The following is a 21,171-nucleotide window of genomic DNA, read 5'->3' on the forward strand; positions in this document are numbered from 1 at the left end:
TACCTTTACATGGGCTGCCCCACCTTCAGTCCATCATGAATGCTGATGCAAGACTCATCCACCTTACCAACCATTCAGTGTCTGCTTCCGCTCACCCAACTAATTTAATTCAAGATACTAACAATAGCTTACAAAGCCATCCACAACTTGGCCCCCAGCTACATCACTAACCTGGTCCCACAATATCAACCAAACCGCTTTCTTGGTCCTCCCCAAGACCTCCTGCTCTCTAGCTCCCTTGTCACCTCCTTCCCTGCTCACCTGCAGGACTTCTCCCAAGCTTCTCCCATCCTTTGGAACTCCCTACCCCAATCTGTCCGACTATCTTCTAATCTAGCCATCTTTAGATGATCCCTGAAAACCCTTCATTTGAAAGAAGCCCATCTTACTTCCAATATTACCCTGTTTTTTACTTTCTCAATCAGGTCAGTTACAATTGTATAAACTCTATAAATTTTTTTTAATTGCTAATTGTTTTTCCCCACAAAAGAATTACTGTAATCATATCATGTACTGGACACACAAAAAGCTTCAGCTAGCGGCCATGTCGTTCAGTTATCATATGTCAGCCATGACAGTCTTGCAGAACAGTTACACATTTCAGCAGTGGTCTTACCCCCTCCCTCCCCCTTTAATTCATTGAATGCATTGGTTTTACACTTCAAAAGAGCTGATATCTCAACTCAGAGACATCGGAAACCAGCACTTAGGCCTGTGCAGGGCTGTAAACAGCAAATTAAGTCCTGGCAGGATGTCTGGTTCTGCTGTCCATGCCTATCATAAAACTATGACAAAATCCATTAAGAATACATACCATGCCATAAAAGGATACCCAGAACTAATCAAGATCATAAAAGGCAATCAGAGACCTCTGCCAAATTCAAAACTTAACAAATCCACACACGATTCATAAACTCAGACAGGAACATGACACATTAATAATAAGTATATATTTAAATGGGGGATGTTGTACTGATCGAAACAAGGTCATACATGACCACCCTAGCACATATAGAAGGGAAGATAGCTGTCAGATATTCCCTGGGTGACAGGTTTATCTGAGCTACGCTGTGTTTAGTATCCCTGGATGTATAATTCAGTGCTCAACAGTAGGGATGATCGAACTTTTGAAAGTTTGGTTCGACCAGAACACCCGAATTTCCAGAAAGTTCGGTTCGGATTCCCGGACCCCATTGAAATCAATGGGACCCAAACTTCAGGAATCAAAAAACACCATTTTGAAGCCCTAAAACCTAATAAATGCCCCTAAAAAGTTCCTAGGGTTCTGGGTCATGCCCCAGGGACTATGAATCAGGCAAAAAAAGTTCTTAAAAATTGTTGTTTTTGATAGAGAGCCAATAATTGAAAAAATTATTGAAAAAAAAAATTTGATTTCTTTGGACTTAGTGTCTGGGGGGTCTAAAACGTGTACCTGTGAAGTTTCAGCTCTGTAGCATGTCCAGAACCAGAATTATAGCATGTCAAACCTTCAAAAAGGACTTTTTTGCTTAAGTGCGCCTTTCTTTTGCTCATAATCAACTGCACAGCCAATGTGTATGATGGGGACATAATGTACACTGGGAACAAGATTAGAGCTTTTTTTTGGAAAAAGGTGCTGTCTCTTTAAAAGTGGATATAATTAACGGGTGTATTTTCACAATGGGGCTATTATTATCAAATGTTTTCAAGAAGTCAAAAGATGTATGTAGATGCACTTTATTTAATGTAAAATGGTGTTTGGTGCACTTTAACTTGAATTCTCACAAGAAACAAATATATATGCACGGACATATTGAGGGTTAGGGTTAGGGGTAGGGGCCACAATGTAGTGCACAGTGAACAAGATTAGAGATGTTTTGGATGAATACTGTTGTCTCTTGACTTTGAATAGAAGTAAAGGATGCTTAAAAATTGGGCCTTTGGTGGTGCCGACGATGCCTTGACACCATAACCCTATGAAAGTGCTGGTCATGAAGGCAATAATTGCCTTTGTAAGCAAAAAAAATTGCAATGATATGCATCTGTGAAACAGGTGCGCAAAAATTGTTGTTTGGGTGTTGGCGGAGCGTCCCCACCGTAAGCCCAAAGAGCTGGTTTTGAAGAAGGCATAAAAATTATGAAGGTGTGCACCCGTGGAACAGGTGCACAAACATGGTATTTTTGGTGTTGGCGGAGCCTCCCCACCGTAAGCCCAAAGAGCTGGTGTTGCAGAAGGCCAAAAAAAAAAATGAATCTTTTCTAGTGGAAACTAAAATGAGGTTCTGTGAACCTAAACAGAACGAGAGGAGGGTTGGAGGGTGGCACCCTGGTCCAGGCTTAAACTGAGGCTCAGCTGCCACATCGCAACAATAGACTAGTCTACAAGGTCTGCATCAGGTGCATCAAAGCTTGATATCCACGACTGATTCATTTTAAAGAATGTCAAACTATCGACTGAGTCGGTGGAGAGTCTCGTTCGATGGTCTGTGACGAATCCTCCTGCTGCGCTGAATGCCCGTTCCGATGGGACACTGGAAGCAGGGCAGGCCAACAACTCCATGGCATACTGGGCCAGTTCTGGCCTGTGGTCTAATCTTAAGACCCAGTATGCCAGTGGATCGGATTCGTCACATGAAAAGCCCTCTGTGTCACTTTGTGCCCTGACGTAATCGTCCACCGTGTGATGCAGACGATGTCGATGCGATGTGGCAGCTGAGAGGCCTGGGCGGTGAGGACTAAAAAAAGACCGAAAAACATCCGTCAACCACACACCTTCTGTAACACTCCTCCTGTGACCCGCAGTAGATTCCATGGTAGGTTGTCCCCGCCCCTGCACCCTATGGGAGTCGGGGAACGTGTTCACCAGAATCCTCTTGAGACTGTCCTCAAGGGATTTGATCCTGTGGACTCTCTGGGTGGATGGGAAAATCTCAGAGACTTTTTACTTGTACGCAGGGCCGGCGCTACCTATAGGCAAGGTAGGCGCCGGCCTAGAGCGCACATGAGTCAAGTCCGGGCCGCACAGCACAGCGGGAGGTCCCCATTTGCAGCCGTGTGTCTCCTTTCCTGACTCCCCTGGAGATCTGCACAGACAGCGAGAGTCTTTTCACAACAGCTTCTCCTGCCCCATGCCCTGCTGATAGGAAGAAATCATTGGAGGGAGGGTCGGGTATATTGGTGCCGGTTCCCTGTCAGTGCAGTGTATGGCGGCTCCCAGTGAGCGGTGCTCTGCTCGTCTCTCAGTGACTGAAATGGGGGCGGGGTGCTGCCAGTATCTGTGTCTCCGAGTCCATCCCGTCCCTGTCCCTGGTCCCGCCTTTCGGTGTTGGCTCTCTGCCCAGCCAAGCGGTTGTCCTTCAGGAAGAGACCAGGTTCTGCTGCTACCCAAATAGTGATATCAGCTGCCAGAAACCTGCACCCCTCTTCTCTACAGAACCCTGTACCCCTCACTATATACCCTGCACCCCTCTACTCTACAGAACCCTGCACCCCTCTTCTCTACAGGACCCTGCACTCCTCACTATACACCCTGCACCCCTCTTCTCTACAGGACCCTGCACCCCTCACTATATACCCTGCACCCCTCTACTCTACAGAACCCTGCACCCCTCTTCTCTACAGGACCCTGCACCCCTCACTATATACCCTGCACCTCTCTTCTCTACAGAACCCTGCACCCCTCTTCTCTACAGGACCCTGCACCCCTCACTATACACCCTGCACCCCTCTACTCTACAGAACACTGCACCCCTCTTCTCTACAGGACCCTGCACCCTCACTATACACCCTGCACCCCTCTACAGAACCCTACACCCCTCACTATACACCCTGCACCCCTCTAATCTACAGAACCCTGCACCCCTCCTCTCTACAGGACCCTGCACCCCTCACTATACAGCCTGCACCCCTCTACTCTACAGAACCCTGCGCTCCTCTCTATACACCCTGCCCCAGACCCATAGTACCCTTTACCCTTCTCTACAGAATCCTGCACCCCTCACTTTACACCCTGCCCCCAACCCATAGTACCCTTCACCCCTCTACTTTACAGAACCCTGCACCCCTCACTATAAACCCTGCCCCAACCCATAGAATCCTGTGCCCCTCTACTCTCCAGAACCCTGAACCCCCCACTAAACACCCTGCCCCCAACTCATAGTACCCTGCTCCCCTCTACTCTACAGAACCCTGCACCCCTCTTCTCTACAGGACCCTGCACCCCTAACTATGCAGCCTGAACCCCTCTACTCTACAGAACCCTGCACTCCTCACTATACACCCTGCCCCCAACCCATAGTACCCTGTACCCCTCTACTCTACAGAACCCTGCACCCCTCACTATACACCCTGCAACCCATAGAACCCTGCACCGCTCTCTATAAACCCTGCCCCCAACCCATAGAACCCTGCACCCCTCACTATACACTCTACCCCCAACCCATAGTACCCTGCACCCCTCTACTCTACAGAACCCTACACCCCTCACTTTACACCCTGAACCCTTCTACTCTACAGAACCCTGCACCCCTCACTATACACCCTGCCCCCAACCCATACTGTATCACTCACTATTCACCTTGCCCCCACTTCATACTGCACCACTCACTAGTCACTCTGCCCCCAACCCATACTGCACCTCTCACCATTCACTCTGCCCCCAACCCATACTGCACCTCTCACCATTCACTCTGCCCCCAACCTATACTGCACCTCTCACTATTCACTTTGCCCCCAACCCATACTGCACCTCTCACTATTCACTCTGCCCCCAACCCATACTGCACCTCTCACTAGTCACTCTGCCCCCAACCCAAACTTCACCTCTCACTATTCACTCTGCCCCCAACCCATACTGCACCTCTCATTATTCACTCTGCCCCAACCCATACTGCACCACTCACTATTCACTCTGCCCCCAACCCATACTGCACCTTTCACTATTCACTCTGCCCCCAACCCATACTGCACCTCTCACTATTCACTCTGCCCCCAACCCATACTGCACCACTCACTATTCACTCTGTCCCCAGCCCAATCTGCACCTCTCACTAGTCACTCTGCCCCCAGCCTAATCTGCACCTCTCACTAGTCACTCTGCCCCTAACCCATACTGCACCTCTCACTATTCACCCTGCCCCCAACCCATACTGCACCTCTCACTAGTCACTCTGCCCCCAACCCATACTGGACCACTCACTAGTCACTCTGCCCCCAACCCATACTGCATCTCTCATTATTCACCCTGCCCCCAACCCATACTGCACCACTCACTATTCACTCTGCCCCCAACCCATACTGTACCACTCACTATTCACCCTGCCCCTAGCCTGTGGACCACGTCTGAAGAAATAGGTAGAGAGGCACCTCAAAAATCTCCACCCCCGCCACCTCCAGGCTCTTTCATACGTTGCATGCATATCATGCACCGGGCCGGTGACTGACTCCACCCCCAAGTTTATGCTTGGGTCGAGGACTCGAGGTTGAGCTGCCCTGGGGCCTTCTTGTTTGCAGAAATGCAGAGAACAGGAGAAGTTTGGTTTGTGGAGAAGAGCTGGAGTCTGGTTTGTGGAGAAAGCAGCAACTTTGAAGGTATTTTTATTTTAAGTTTTTGAGCAGTCATTAAAAAGTTGGGATGTACATGGGCAGGGCAAATGGGGTGGAATAAGGGGCGGGGCTGATGGGGCGGCACAATTTGGTTTCGCCTAGGCTGTCAAAAATCCTTGCACCAGCCTTGCTTGTATCGGTGGTCAAGTAGGGTGGCCAACCAATAGTGGTCAGCAGTGGCGGCTGGTGAAGTTTTAAGATGGGGGGGCGCAAGACCCCGCCCTTCTATTTTGACCCCTCCCATTTCTCAGAAGCCCCACCCCTTATAGACCCCACCCATTTTGTCCCCTGTATTTTGCTTGCGTGAACAAATTCTCCCAATATATCACATATTAAGGGATCCATCAGTACTAGTATATCCCATAATAGGGAGCAGGGGCCCTATTATGGGATATACTGTGAGAGACACCCTATTATGGGATACACTGACTAAGAGTGGCACAAACCCCACAGTACAGGCCCCCTAGCACAAACCCCACAGTACAGACCCCCTAGCACAAACCCCACAGTACAGGCCCCCTAGCACAAACCCCACAGTACAGACCCCCTAGCACAAACCACACAGTACATGCCCCCTTTCAATGTAGTGACCAGCGTACATGCCCCCTTTCAATGTAGTGACCAGCGTACATGCCCCCTTTCAATGTAGTGACCAGTATACAGGCCCCCTTTCAATGTAGTGACCAGCGTACATTCCCCTTTCAATGTAGTGACCAGTATACAGGCCCCCTTTCAATGCAGTGACAAGCATACATTCCACCTTTCAATGTAGTGACCAGCGTACATGCCCCCTTTCAATGTAGTGACCAGTATACAGGCCCCCTTTCAATGTAGTGACCAGCGTACATGCCCCCTTTCAATGTAGTGACCAGAGTACATGCCCCCTTTCAATGTAGTGACCAGTATACAGGCCCCCTTTCAATGTAGTGACCAGCGTACATTCCCCTTTCAATGTAGTGACCAGTATACAGGCCCCCTTTCAATGCAGTGACAAGCGTACAGGCCCCCTGCAGAGGTTTGGCAGTGGGAGAGATGGGATCAGGCAGAGGGATGGTGGTGGGAGAGATGGGATCAGGCAGAGGGATGGTGGTGGGAGAGATGGGATCAGGCAGAGGGATGGTGGTGGGAGAGATGGGATCAGGCAGAGGGATGGAGGTGGGAGAGATGGTATCAGGCGGTGGGATGGAGGTGGGCGAGATGGGATCAGGCGGTGGGAGGGATGAGATCAGGCAGAGGGATGGAGGTGGGAGAGATGGGATCAGGCAGAGGGATGGCGGTGGGAGAGATGGGATCAGGCAGAGGGAAGGCAGTGGGAGGGATGGGATGATGGCATGAGGCAGAGAGGGATGGCGGTGGGAGGGATAATCATGGGATGAGGCAGAGCAGAGGGATGGCGGTGGGAGGGATAGTCATGGGATGAGGCAGAGGGATGGCGGTGGGAGGGATGGTCATGGGATGAGGCAGAGCAGAGGGATGGATTGGCGGCATGAGGCAGAGGGGTGGCGGTGGGAGGGATGGTCATGGGATGAGGCAGAGGGATGGCGGTGGGAGGGATGGTCATGGGATGAGGCAGAGCAGAGGGATGGATTGACGGCATGAGGCAGAGGGATGGCGGTGGGAGGGATGGATTGAGGGCATGAGGCAGAGGGATGGCGGTGGGAGGGATGGATTGAGGGCATGAGGCAGAGAGATGGCGGTGGGAGGGATGGATTGAGGGCATGAAGCAGAGGGAGTGCGGTGGGAGGGATGGATTGAGGGCATGAGGCAGAGAGATGGCGGTGGGAGGGATGGACGGATGGTCATGGGACGAGGCAGAGCAGATGGATGGTGGTGGGAGGGATGGTCATGGGATGAGGCAGAGCAGAGGGATGGCGGTGGGAGTGATGGTCATGGGATGAGGCAGAGCAGAGGGATGGTGGGGGGAGGGATGGATGGATGGTCATGGGATGAGGATGAGCAGAGGGGTGGTAGTGGGAAGGATGGTCATGGGATGAGGCAGAGCAGAGGGATGGCGGTGGGAGGGATGGATGGATGGTCATGGGATGAGGCAGAGCAGAGGGAAGGTGGTGGGAGGGATGGATGGATAGTCATGGGATGAGGCAGAGGGATGGCGGTGAGAGGGATGGTCATGGGATGAGGCAGAGGGATGGCAGTGGGAGGGATGGATTGAGGGCATGAGGCAGAGGGATGACGGTGGGAGGGATGGTCATGGGATGAGGCAGAGGGATGGCGGTGGGAGGGATGGATTGAGGGCATGAGGCAGAGGGATGGCGGTGGGAGGAATGGATGGATGGTCATGGGACGAGGCAGAGCAGATGGATGGTGGTGGGAGGGATGTTCATGGGATGAGGCAGAGCAGAGGGATGGCGGTGGGAGGGATGGTCATGGGATGAGGCAGAACAGAGGGATGGTGGTGGGAGGGATGGATGGATGGATAGTCATGGGATGAGGCAGAGCAGAGGGATAGCGGTGGGAGGGATGGTCATGGGATAAGGCAGAGCAGAGGGATGGATGGTCATGGGATGAGGCAGAGCAGAGGGATGGTGGTGGGAGGGATGTATGGATGGTCATGGGATGAGGCAGAACAGAGGGATGGCAGTGGGATGGATGGATGGTCATGGGATGAGGCAGAGCAGAGGGATGGCGGTGGTATGGATGGATGGTCATGGGATGAGGCAGAGCAGAGGGATGGAGGTGGGATGGATGGATGGTCATGGGATGAGGCAGAGCAGAGGGATGGCGGTGGGATGGATGGTCATTTTGGATGGATGGTCTGATTTTTTAATCTTTCTTCTTTCTTTTTTTTTTGGGGGGGGGGGGGCGGCGCCCCTGCGCCCCCTATCGGCCGGCCGCCACTGGTGGTCAGTCTCTTGAATGGCCTTGATTCTGGGGTCCTTTCGCAGGCTCTGATGTTTGCCATGCGTCGCAAATTTGCAAAGGCCTGAGAAGCTGACTCCTCGAGGTCACTCAAAACGACATGATCTTGAACGTGCTCCTCCTCCTCCCAGCCACATACTACTCCAAAGTGTCCCGAGGGAATCAAACTAGGCCTTGCAGATTGCCGCATGTCTTCCTCCTCCTCCTCCTCAAAGCCTGCAAAAGTTCCCGAAGAATCGTCCTCCTCCTCCTCCTCTTCCACCCCTAAATCCTGCTCGGGCCTCTGGGAGCTAGGCATAATGGAGTCAGGATAAAGGGGGCCTTGAGGGGCAAGGAAGTCCTCCTCTTCCTCCTGCTGCTCTGCCTCCAGTGCCCTGTCCATAATGCCACGCGGAGTGTGCTCCAACAAAAACAGTACCAGTAGGGTGTCACTGATGCATGCGCTGTCCCGGCTGACCATCCTTGTGGCCTCCTCAAATAGCGAGAGGACAGCGCATGCATCCTTAATCAAAAGCCACTGCCGTGGCGAAAAAATGCCCAGGTGCGCTGATCCAGTGCTGGTGCCGTACTCGCAGAGATATTCATTGAGGGCCCTCTGCTGCAAAGTAATGCAGACTTGGCACTTGCCACTGTGTTAAACAACGTTTGCTGCATAGCCGATTGCTTGTAAAGCTCCAGATCAGCAGAAGAGCAGTCAGCTTACAGAAAGATTGTCAGTGTAGTTAGAAATACAGCGATTGTGCTGTTTGAGTTAGAAAAAAAAAATGTAAAGGGACAGTGTCAGTTAGAAAATATCTTCTGCTGTATGGAGCTGTTCTTTTAGTGTGAGGAAATGGATATGCAGTGTAGTTAGGGTACTATATACCACTATAGTTAGATTCAATAATCTAGTTATTGTAGGGATAGTTTTAAGTGTCAGGGTTCTGTCTAGTGAGCACGTTGCACTGCTGATATATCTACAGCAGGTATACGTGCTTGCGAGTCAGCTATTGTGCACAATACATTTCAGTGATACACACATCTGCTGTATTTAGCGAAACTTTGGGTCGCATAGCAGTGTGCGTCTTGCAGGTGATTTTCACATCGCACAGTTGCAAAAGCCTCAGTGACAACTTAACAGCTGTTCTTGTTGTAAGCGTTAAGTCCACTGCAAAAGGCTTTGCTACTCTGCGTCACACACATCTGCTTTATTTAGCGACAACTTTGGGTCGCATAGCAGTGTGCTTCTTGCAGGTGATTTTCACATCGCACAGTTGATAAAGCCTCAGTGACAACTATACATAAATTAAAATTCATCACAAAAAAAACAGATGAACTGTTCGATCATCCCTACTCCTTACTACCTATCACACTTTTGAAGGCCATGAAATGCCAAGATGGCACAACCCCCCCCCCCCCCATTTTGCAAAGTAGACACTCCAATCTATTTGCTGAGAGGCATGGTGAGTATTTTGCAGCTCTCATTTTTTAAAAAAAATGAAGAAAAAAACAGGAAAATGCATTTTTTTTCCTCTTTTTTCAATTTCCAAAACTTTGTGACAATAAGTGAGATCTGCAAAGCACTCAACATGCCTCTCTGCAAATAGCTCAGGGTGTCTAATTTCTGAAAAGGGGTCATTTGGGGGGGGGGGTTTGTGCTGTCTTGGCATTTTATGGCCTCCTAAACTGTGATAGGTAGTCAGGAGTGAAATCAACAATTTACGCCCTTGGAAAGCCAAAAAGTGGGGATTGGTTTCGGGGTCCTCGGGGGAAGCAGTAGAATGTATTTTGGGGTGTCATTCCACATATACCCATGACGTGTGTGAGCAATGTATAATTTAGTGACTTTTGTGTTAAAAAAAAAAAATGTAATTTTCCCAAAACTTGTGGCAAAATATAAAATATTGCATGGACTCCCCATGCCTCTCAGCAAATAGCTTGGGGTGTCTACTTTCCAAAATGGGGTCATTTGGGGGGAGTTTGTGCTATCTTGAAATTTCAGGGCCACCAAAACTGTGATGGGTAGTGAGGAGTAAAATCAAACATTTACGCCATTAGAAAACCTGAAGATGGTGATTGATTTTCGGGGTCCCGTACACAGCTAGGCTCCCAAAAAGTCTCACACATGGGGTATCCCTATACTCAGGAGAAGTGGCAGAATGTATTTTGGGGTGTCATTCCACATATACCCATGTCATGTGTGAGAAATGTATCTTTTAGTGACAACATTGTGTTAAAAAAAAAAAAAAAAATTTAATTTTCCCAAAACTTGTGGCAAAATATAAAATATTCCATGGACTCACCATGCCTCTCAGCAAACAGCTTGGGGTGTCTACTTTCCAAAATGGGGTCATTTGGGGGTTTTGTGGTATCTTGACCGTTATAGGTAATGAGAAAATGCAATGAAAAATGTACGCCCTTTGAATTTCTGATGGTGGGGATTGGTTTTCGGGGTCCCGTACACAGCTAGGCTCCCCAAAAAGTCTCACATATGTGGTATCCCTGTACTCAGGAGAAGCAGCAGAATATATTTTGGGGTGTAATTACACATATACCCATGGCATGTGTGAGCAATATATCATTTCAATGACAACTTTGTGTAAAAAAAAAAAAAAAATTGTTTTTTTTAGTCATTTTTCAAACACCTGTGAAAAAAAAATGAAATATTCAATGAGCTCAACATGCCTCTCAGGACATTCCTTAGGATGTCTACTTTCCAAAAAGTGGTAGTTTGGGGGGCAGGGGTTTGTACTGCCCTGCCATTTTAGCACTTCATGAAATGAGATAGGCAGTCAGAAATTAAAGCTGCGTAAATTTCAGTATTTACACCATAGTTTGTAGACGCTATAACTTTTGCGCAAACCAATAAAAATACGCTCATTGAAATTTTTATTTGTCAAAGACATGTAGCTAAATACATTTTGGCTAAAATATATGACATAAATCGAGTATATTGGATATTTTTTCTTGTTCAAGTATTTTATTGAAGAAGAATAACAAAGAACAATAACAACGTGTGACATACATTGCAGAAGATTGTCGTAATCATGACAGGCAATCAACAGGATCAGCCATAACTGTAACTTAAACACGAGAGTTTATGCGAATGGGATAACAAGTCGGACAAATGGTAGGTGGAGGTAAGTGGCGCGACCATGGATATTTTTTAAAAGACAAAGTTGAAGATGTAATTTTTTATCAAAATTTTCGTTTTTTTTAAATTAATATCGCAAAAAATAAAAAGCTCAGAAGTGATCAAATACCACCAAAAGAAAGCTCTGTTTGTGGGGAAAAAAAGGATGTAAATGGGTACAGCATTGCATGACCATGCAATTGTCAGTTAAAGTCATGAAGTGCCAAGTTGAAAAAAGGGGTCTGGTCAGGAAGGGAGTAAAATCTTCCGGGGCTTAAGTGGTTAAGTGAATTATTATATAACCTGTAGTTGTTTTAAGTTCTATGTATTTTAATGCATTATATATTTTTTTGCTTTACTATGGCTGTTATCTGTTTTTATTAACACATATTGGAGACTTCTTCCCTTTTACAACTCTGTAATAGCTGTTGAAACTTTTTGGTCAGCACAGCATTTGACTTAATTGGCAATTGATTAGTGCGGGGGTGGAGTTTTCTATTATAGGTGTGTGTGTGTGTGTGTGTGTGTGTGTGTGTATATATATATATATATATATATATATATATATATAAATGTTTTTTTCATATGCTGTGACCAAGGCTTATCGACAAAACGCGTTAGCCATCTGGTTTTTACTCACTGAGATGTTTTAATAAAAACATTAGAAGATTCCACCAGTAACTAATAGCTGACAATGATTCAATCAACCTAAGCCAATTAACTAGCAGACTCCCGTCCTCGAGCTCCTGATATACAATGCACATTATCATAAGTGTAAACACAGAACCCACAGTAGATAACAGGTGAGTAAATCAGCATATTCAACAATGTCTGGAAGACAGGTGGTTGAGATGATGATATTAGCATCTGCTATGAGTCCTACTATCTTGAGGAGACATGGACTGGAATCCAAAGTAACATTACTCCAAGGGCCCCACATTTAGTTCCAAAAAACAATAAGGTGTAGCCACCCTTCTCCTGCGCTTGGTATCCAGACCCCTTGACCACACACTTCACGGGACTGACAACTGGCTTCTCAGATGGCTAAGGTTTTGCTGCCCTTACGGACTGGGGTAGTCCACCGATACTAAAGGCAAAAAAGAACAAAAAAAGGGCGCACCGACCTAGCGCATTATCCTCAATAAAAGGCTTTATTTAAATAACATAAAAAATGGCTACTCACAGACGTAGATAAAGGTATAGCATATCAAGCTGAATTGCTCAAAAGTCCGTGTTTAGTCCATATAAGCGTCCATGATGAGATGACTGACGCGTTTCGAGGACCAGCCTCTTCCTCAGAGTCAGCCATGTTCCATTACCACTAGCATTACAACAATTTTCTCTTCCATCTGGAAACTAAACTAGCTTATAACTCATCAAAAATGTGATTTGTCCCTTTTATAATGGCAATAAAATTATGTTTTTGGTCATTTGCAATAGTTTTTATTAGGTTTTAACAGAAAATGCCACCATTGGTTTAGTCACAAAAAAAAAAAATTGCAACCGATTTTGAAGATATAAAGAGACAATAAACAATTAATAGAAGTAACAAATGCTTTTTATATGCAGCAATACACTGATATAAAATTTACACACAAATGGTAAAAAAAAAAGCAAAAAAATAAGATAACAAAGGTCTTAATAAAAACTAAAAAGAGTGTTTTGGTTGGAGTTTAACATTTCAGCCAACAAAAGAGTGTTGTATCTGAAAAATAAATAGGAAGCCGGTGTTCCGTGAGAATTACCTACCCGTGAGAAAAACCTACCCCTCGTCACTTCCGGTACTCCGCACTGTATGTAATGCAGCGGGTACATTAAAACAGCTGTGCTGAAATACGAGTGATCTCCGCTCCTGTCCCGGTCACTTCCCTGCTCTCGGATAGTAAATATAAAAGCGGCGGCGGCTGTATGAAAACATAAATCACTGAGCCGAAAGCCGCTTTTATATTTACTTGCCGAGAGCAGGGAAGTGACCGGGACAGGTGCGGGGATGACTCGTATGTCAGCACAGCTGTTTTAGGTAAGCGCCGCGTCGGTAGGTTTTTTTCACGGTACACCGTGATCGTTTTATACTAGTGCGCATGCGCACTAGTAAGCTCCTCTGTTCTGCCATTAGGTATCCGGCGCTCTGAGCATGCGCACTGCTGCGCTGCTCAGATGCTTCTGGCCGGAAGTGACGAGGGGTAGGTAATTCTCACAGGGTAGGTAATTCTCACGGAACACCGGATCATAAAAAACTCTTTAGTCACGTTAAATTGCTGGCTTATCTTAACAGCAGACAATGCCACCCACTCAGTTGAATAGAAGCTATCAATATCCAGGATGCTTATTTCCCCATGAGCATCAACCTGATAAAAGTCTTAGTGCAAAATTTAGCTTGATGCTACAGTGCTTTTATTTTTTTAAATGATCTGAACCCAAGAACAAAAATGTAATATATTGCAGCTTATCATCCCTTACATGCGGTGTCTGCATTCATTTTAGTTTTCTGGATTTTTTGTAATTGTGTTTTGTGATACAATTAAGTTAATAAAAAAGAAGTTTGGGTTGTTTTTTTTTTTTTTTTTTAGAAGTCATTCATTGCTCAGTTTCCAGTGCTCTGTGAGCAGAGAGCTGGTGTCTGTTAGTCACTGCTGTCTCCTCTGCTCCTCCTGCTCCTGGAGCACTGGGCTGTGTAGGGGGTGGGGGTGGCTGGGTCAGGCTCTCAGTGGCTTGCTGAGAGTCTGAGCCAGGTGCCAGTCCAGGCTATTGAGTGGATCCTGACCATAGGTCGTAAACTTTTCCCAGCCTGGACCGTCACTGTGATGTCAGCTGATAGCGGCTTTCAGCCCGCTGTCAACTGAAAACAGGTCACAGGGGTGCCGAACGGACTGCACTCCTGTGATCCACTGGAGAAGTACAGCCAAATGAGCTTTGGTTGTACTTCTCCTTTAATTTTAATGGAGAAAAAGTTAATGGTGTCTTTGTCCATTTCTCTCTTTCTCTTTCTTTCTTCTTATAGATTTCAACTATTGTGATGACAGTAGTAACAAGTAGGCCTCACGTAGCAACGTCCTAGTAATGTCCGGGGAGTCTTTCAGTCAGGCATCGTGAGATATTTAAATGACTAACACCTGTAACATTATTCATCTTTAGTCAGAGCTGGATGGGTTGTTTTTTATCTACAAACACTCCTTGCCTGCATAGGCAGTTTTTTGTAAAGGTGAACTAACCCTTTAAACTATCTTAACAGCATTTCCCATTTTTTTTTGCCTATACAGTGCTGTGAAAAAAGTATTTGCCCCCTTCCTGTTTTTTTTTTTTTTTCGTTTTTTGCATATTTGTCACACCTAACCACTTGCCTACTGGGCACTTTCACCCCCTTCCTGCTTGGGCCAATTTTCAGCGCTCTCATGCTTTGAATGACAATTACTCAGTCATGCACAACTGTACCCATATGAAATGTGTGTTCTTTTTTCACACAAATAGAGCTTTCTTTTGGTGGTATTTAATCACTACTGGGGTTTTTTTTTTTATTTTTTTATGCTATAAATAAAAAAAGACTGAAAATTTGGTGAAAAAATGCCTTTTTCTTTGTTTCTGTCATAAAGTTTTGCAAAATTGTAATTTTTCTTCACATATTTTGGCTAAAATATATACTGCTACATATCCTTGGTAAAAAATAACCCAAATAAGTGTATATTATTTGGTCTTTGTGAAAGTTATAGAGACTACAAGCTATGGTGCCAATCATTGAAAATTGATCACACCTGCTGTACTGAAGGCGTATCTCATTTCTTGAGACACTAACAAGCCAGGAAGATACAAATGCCCTCAAATGTTCCCTTTTTGGAAAGTAGACATTCCAAGGTATTTAGTAGGTCACATGGTGAGTTTTTTTTTGAAGTTTTAATTTTTTTCCACAATTCTTAGCAAAATTATGATTTTTTTTTTAAAAAAAAATTGTCCTATTAACGGGTTCTTTCTCTCACACAGCATATGCATACCAAACCCCAAAACACATTCTGCTACTCCTTCTGAGTATGTAGATACCACATGTGGTAGACTTTTACACAGCCTGGCCACAAACAGAGGCCCAACATCTAAGTAGCACCTCTAGTCATTCTAGTAGCATAAATCACACATATAATTTCCTGACAACATATCATACCTTTGAATGCCCTGGAGAACCAGGGCAATGGAAATGCCCACAAAATAACCCTACTTTTGAAAGCAAACACCCCATCCTATAATCTTTGAGGCATAATGAGTCTTTTGAACATGTCATTTTTTTTCCACAAGTTTTGCAAAATGTGGAAAGAAAATAAAAACATTTATTTTTAGTAGTGCATATGTCCATAGAGGAGAGCATTGGTCAAGGCAGCAGGCAGGGACATGCTTAGCGACAACATAATAGTAATTATCTAGGAAGGAATAATGTCTATGGTCAGCACAGAGATATTGTCAGCACAGCCAAAGCATTTGTCTAAAGGAATTGTTCAGGCAGAGACATGGTCAGCATAGCCATATTATTTGTCCTGGTACACTGTTACCTGCAGACACTCATTATTGTACCGCTCTCCAGCCCTTTATACTGCCTCTTGCTACAGCTAATTATTCCCATAGTACAGGTAGCAGGCAGAGGTGTGGTCAGTTCATGCGGCAGGCAGAGTCACGATGGCAATAAGTTAGCAGCAAGATGAGGGCCTTCATCAGGTAAGACCTGGGCACAGGGGTAGAGGCGTTCCCTACCCAAATCTCTTTGAAGCCTCTGGACTCCAGACCCCAATCCAGAAATTCTGAAACCTGGAGAAAACCAAAAAATTTGTTTTCTCCATCCGAAAAAACAATCTTGAAGCCACTCACATATGTGAGACTCCTGTGTACTACAGTAGCAGGGCAACAGATCAGTCAAAGCGGTAGGCAGAAGCATAGTCGATAAAACAGGCCAGGATCAGTTCACATGCAAGCAGTCCAAGCGATAGGCAGAAGGGTAGTTGATAAAACAGGCAAGGGTCAATTCACGTGGAAGCAGTCCAAATGGTAGGCAGAGGCATTGCCGAAAAACAGGCCAGACTCAGTTCACATAGAAGGCAGTTGTATAGTTATTTGAGGAAGCATGGGAAATGGTTAGCACAGATGATGAAAATGGGGGAATGGTTACAAAATATATGTTAATATTTTAGGGATGTGTGATAAAGTCAGAAGGATTCTCCAATGCATAGGCCAGGTTGGGAGAGAAACTGGGGACAATGGTAGCTGGTATCGCTTCAAAATCCTCTTTTGTTGCATACGGGACATCTTTTTTGGCGTCCTTGGCTTGCTTCAGATTGTGGAATGTTGTCCGGGAAGTGGCGCTCATGAAGTCGGCTAACAGCATCAGAGTGCAGAGCGAAGGTTTTCTGGGTGGGAGGAAGGTCTTTGTTGATAGATGTGGGACGTGACAATATCTTCAATTAATTTTAGGAAGGGGGTGGGGCTTTCTGTGGATTTGGTGTAGATGATATATGCATTATAAATAGTCAAATTAATTAGATAAATCGCTACTTTCTTGTACCAGAAACAGGACATCCTTGTTGCCAAAATAGGGCTGAAGCATTTGGTCATTGAAAACCACCCCCCCCCCCCCCATCCCACGTAAAGAGTATATTCTTGGACGTATGTTGGCTTTGGAATGGGACCGTGTCTTCTGTAAACCTCATCTGTGGTGTCATTATGGATTGTGAACATCATATATACATTCCTGCTATCCTTCCACCTCGAGGCCAGCACTTTGTTGCTTCTCAGTGTTGCTTTTTCCCCTCTTCGCATTTTTTTGTTGACTAAAGATTCTGGGCCAGGGTTTTTGCAAGGTGTAGGTGTTTGAAAAGGGGCAGGCTGGTATAATAGTTATTCAGGTATTTGTGATAACCTATGTGCAGCAGTGAGTATGCCAGGTCCCATACAATTTTTCCAGTTGTACCCAAGTAGGCCGGACACTCAGGGGGCTGGAGTTGGGAACCTCTTCCTTCATATATGTGGAATGCATACAGCTATCCCGGAATAAAACAAAACAGTGCCGCGCAAACAAATGAGGAAATTAAACAAATCCAGAAAATATGTGCAATAAATACAAAGTGCAATAGTGCTAAATATTATAAATGTGAACAAATGAAATAATATAGATTAAAAGTAATATTCACAATAATTAAAATAAGGTGCAAATCATGCACTTATAATAATGATAATAAATTGTGCACACCAAAATGAGTCAATATAAATGCAACCGAAAATATGCATACAGAGGCCACCCTGTATGCAATGACATAAAGTGCTGAATGTGCAGAAGTAAACACAATAAGGTATAACTTTAAAGAACCAAGTGAAAATATAGCGATTGTGACTAAGCAAATATAAACAATAATCGCTTAATAAAGTGCTGATGGCGTTTTCACGTTATCAGAGAAATATTGCACTCTCCAGAGGTGCACTCTAGCAAGTCCACTATGAGTGATCCAATGGTATCCTTTGTGGAGACAAGTGCCTTCACCTCTCCACCCTATGTGATTGGGTCCTCACCTCCGCTCCTGCAACCTAGCGACTAAGCATGGGTCTAAAAGCGTAATATTGCCCCTCAAGGGCCACCTTTCCTGGAGCCAGGGAGTATGCGTCAGTCCCTCAGTAAAACGTCATTCTCCGGACAACACCCCTCATGGAAATCAGTGGTTGTAACATGAAAAGAAAGGGGACTCGAAAAATGCTTATACTTTAAATTAAAATTTATTCAATAATAAAAAACATAAGGACAGGTACTTACATTTAAAAGGTGCTTGCAGTGCACCAAAAACAGCCTTTCTTAATCAGCATGTGTGATGGTAACCAGGCAGAAGTGGAAGATCTTTAAATGCTGTTCTTGTATATCCTGGATACAGCAGAGAACCGTCCGGGCCCCTCCCCTACGCATGGCGACATAGGGTCACGTGTCTTCCTCGGGGGGAAATATGCATACAGCTATCCCGTGGCCCTTTCACATAGCTTTTAAATTTGACCCCGTATTTGGCTATCTTGCTATGAATATATTATGTAAAGTGTACCAGGGACTAATTTACACATTTATTCTGATCAGGGACATAAAATTCTGCAAATCTTTGGGAAAAAAATCAATTTCGGATAAATTCTCAGTATTGCCCTATACGTTTGGCTGTATGGTGAAAGGGAGAATTCTTGCGGATCCAGAGTTGGAAGGAAGCCATGTTGGGTTGGCAAGAGCATCTGGGAGGTATGTAGTGGCCCTGACTCTTGGGAGAAGTGACAATCCAGTGCTGACAGTTGGGGGATTTGAAGTTCCTGTGCTGGTACTTGGGGGTGATACTGCAGCGCTGGTGCTGGGTCTTTGATCCTGGGGTCTATCTCTTGTGGCTGCATGGTTTCCAGAGTGCTGTGCCCTTTTAGGGGGGACCCATTCATCCTCCGATTTCATTGCCGATCCACTGCTCTCAACCAGTTCAAATTCGGAATTTGATTCGGAATCAGAATTGGAATCTGATGAGAACTCTCTGCTGCTCTTGTCAGTCATGGAGAGGATCTGAAATGCCTCCTCACTAACTGATGGGTGTCAGGTGATGGTCACTGAGGGGGTAACTGATAACGATCACTGATGGGTGACGGTCACTGATGGGTGACAGGTGACAGGTGATGGTCACTGATGGGTGACAGACGACAGTCACTGATGGGTGACAGGCGACGGTCACTGATGGGTGACAGGCGACAGTCACTGATGGGTGGCTGATCAGTGACAGCTGACGGTCACTGATGGGAGACTGATGACAGTCACTGATGGGTGACAGGTGCACTGCTGACGGTCACTGATGGCAGTCTCTGATGGTGACAGATGCACTTTATGGACACTGATGGGTACTGATAGGGTGACTGTTGGGTGAAAGGTGCACTGGGGGGGCGTGACAGTAACATTGCTGGGCACTGATGAGGACTGTTACACTGCAATAGGGGGCGATGTGACAGGTTCTCTTTATTGAGGTGCTTTGTGCAGTAAAATACAGACACAGATTGGTAACTCACTGCTCCTGGCTCTTCTCACCTGACACTGGAAAGGGTGTGTGAGGAGAGAAGAGCCGGTAACAGCCAGTTACTGCTCTGTGTTTATATTTGTGATCGCCTGTGAATGGATCATGGCCGATCACATGGAAAACAGCCATGGTCATTGGCTGTTTGCCACTGTCAGTGATGAGCTGTGTTATTGGGAACACGCCGCCTCAAACATAGCCACGCAGTGCACTCCCGATCGCGTGCATGCACAGTATACACAGGGGGCAGAGCCATCAGTGACTGGCTGTGAATAGTTCACCCCTGTCGGTGACAAGCTGTGTCTAGGGGACACGCCACCACTGACTGTGCCAGGCAGCGCACACCCAATCGTGCGCATGCCCTGTTTGAATGGGCCGATGTCATTTGATGGTGGGCGGGCGGCAAGTAGTTAAATAAATCAGATAAAAAAAAAAAAATGTTATATTACAAAACGATAACATTAATACAAAATGCAGTTTTTAAATGATGATTTATTTTATTAAGGGAAAAAAGCTGTCCAAACCTACCTGGTCCTAAGTTAAAAAGTAATTGCCCACCCCCCTCCTGCCCTTGCTAAATCATGAATGAACTGTGATTAACCACATTTTTAAAAAAGCAGAGTTAAATCTTACTTGCCACACCCAGGCCAGATTGCTGCCAGACCTGTTGAATCAAAAAATTACTTAACCACTTGCCTACTGGGCATTTATACCCCCTTCCTGCCCAGGCCAATTTCCAGCTTTCAGCACTGTCACGCTTTGAATGACAATTGCGCGGTCATGCTACACTGTACCCATATGAAATTTTTATCATTTTTTTCACACAAATAGAGCTTTCTTTTGGTGGTATTTAATCACCTCTGGCTTTTTTATTTCTTACAAAAAAAAAGAAAAAAGACAAAAAAATTTTGAAAAAAAATTTTTTTCTTATTTTCTGTGAGTAAATTTTGAAAATAAATAAATTTTCTCCTTCACTGATGTGCGCTGATGAGGCGGCACTGATGGGCACTGATAGGCTGCACTGATGGGCACTGATGAGGTGGCACTGATGAGGAGGTACTAATATGCCGCACTGATGAGCACTGATAGGCAGCACTGCTGGGCACTAAGAGGTGGCACTGCTGGGCACTGAGAGGTTGCACTGCTGGGCACTGAGAGGCAGCACTGACGGGTGGCACTAATGGGGACTGAGAGGTGGCACTGATGGGTGACACTGATGGGTGGCACTGATGGATACTGACGGGTGGCACTGATCAGCACTGATGGGCAGCACCATCAGTGCCCACAGTCAGTGCCCATAGTGCTGTTAGTCAGTGCCCATCAGTGCCTAGATGAGCAGGCACTTATGGGCACTGACTGGCAGCACTATGGGCACTGACTGTGGGCACTGATGGGGGGCACTGATGGCGGGCACTGTGGGCAGTTGTGGCCTTTTTTTTCCCTCTTCTGTAATCAGGGCACTGGTGATCAGTGCCCTGATTACATTCCTTTGTGTCCCCTTACCGGTGATCGGGCTCTCCTCTTCCTCACACTGCAGTCTCCGAGTGAGGAAGAGAG

Source organism: Pelophylax lessonae, assembly GCF_965119305.1.
Source record: "Pelophylax lessonae genome assembly, chromosome: 4".
NCBI lineage: Eukaryota > Metazoa > Chordata > Amphibia > Anura > Ranidae > Pelophylax > Pelophylax lessonae.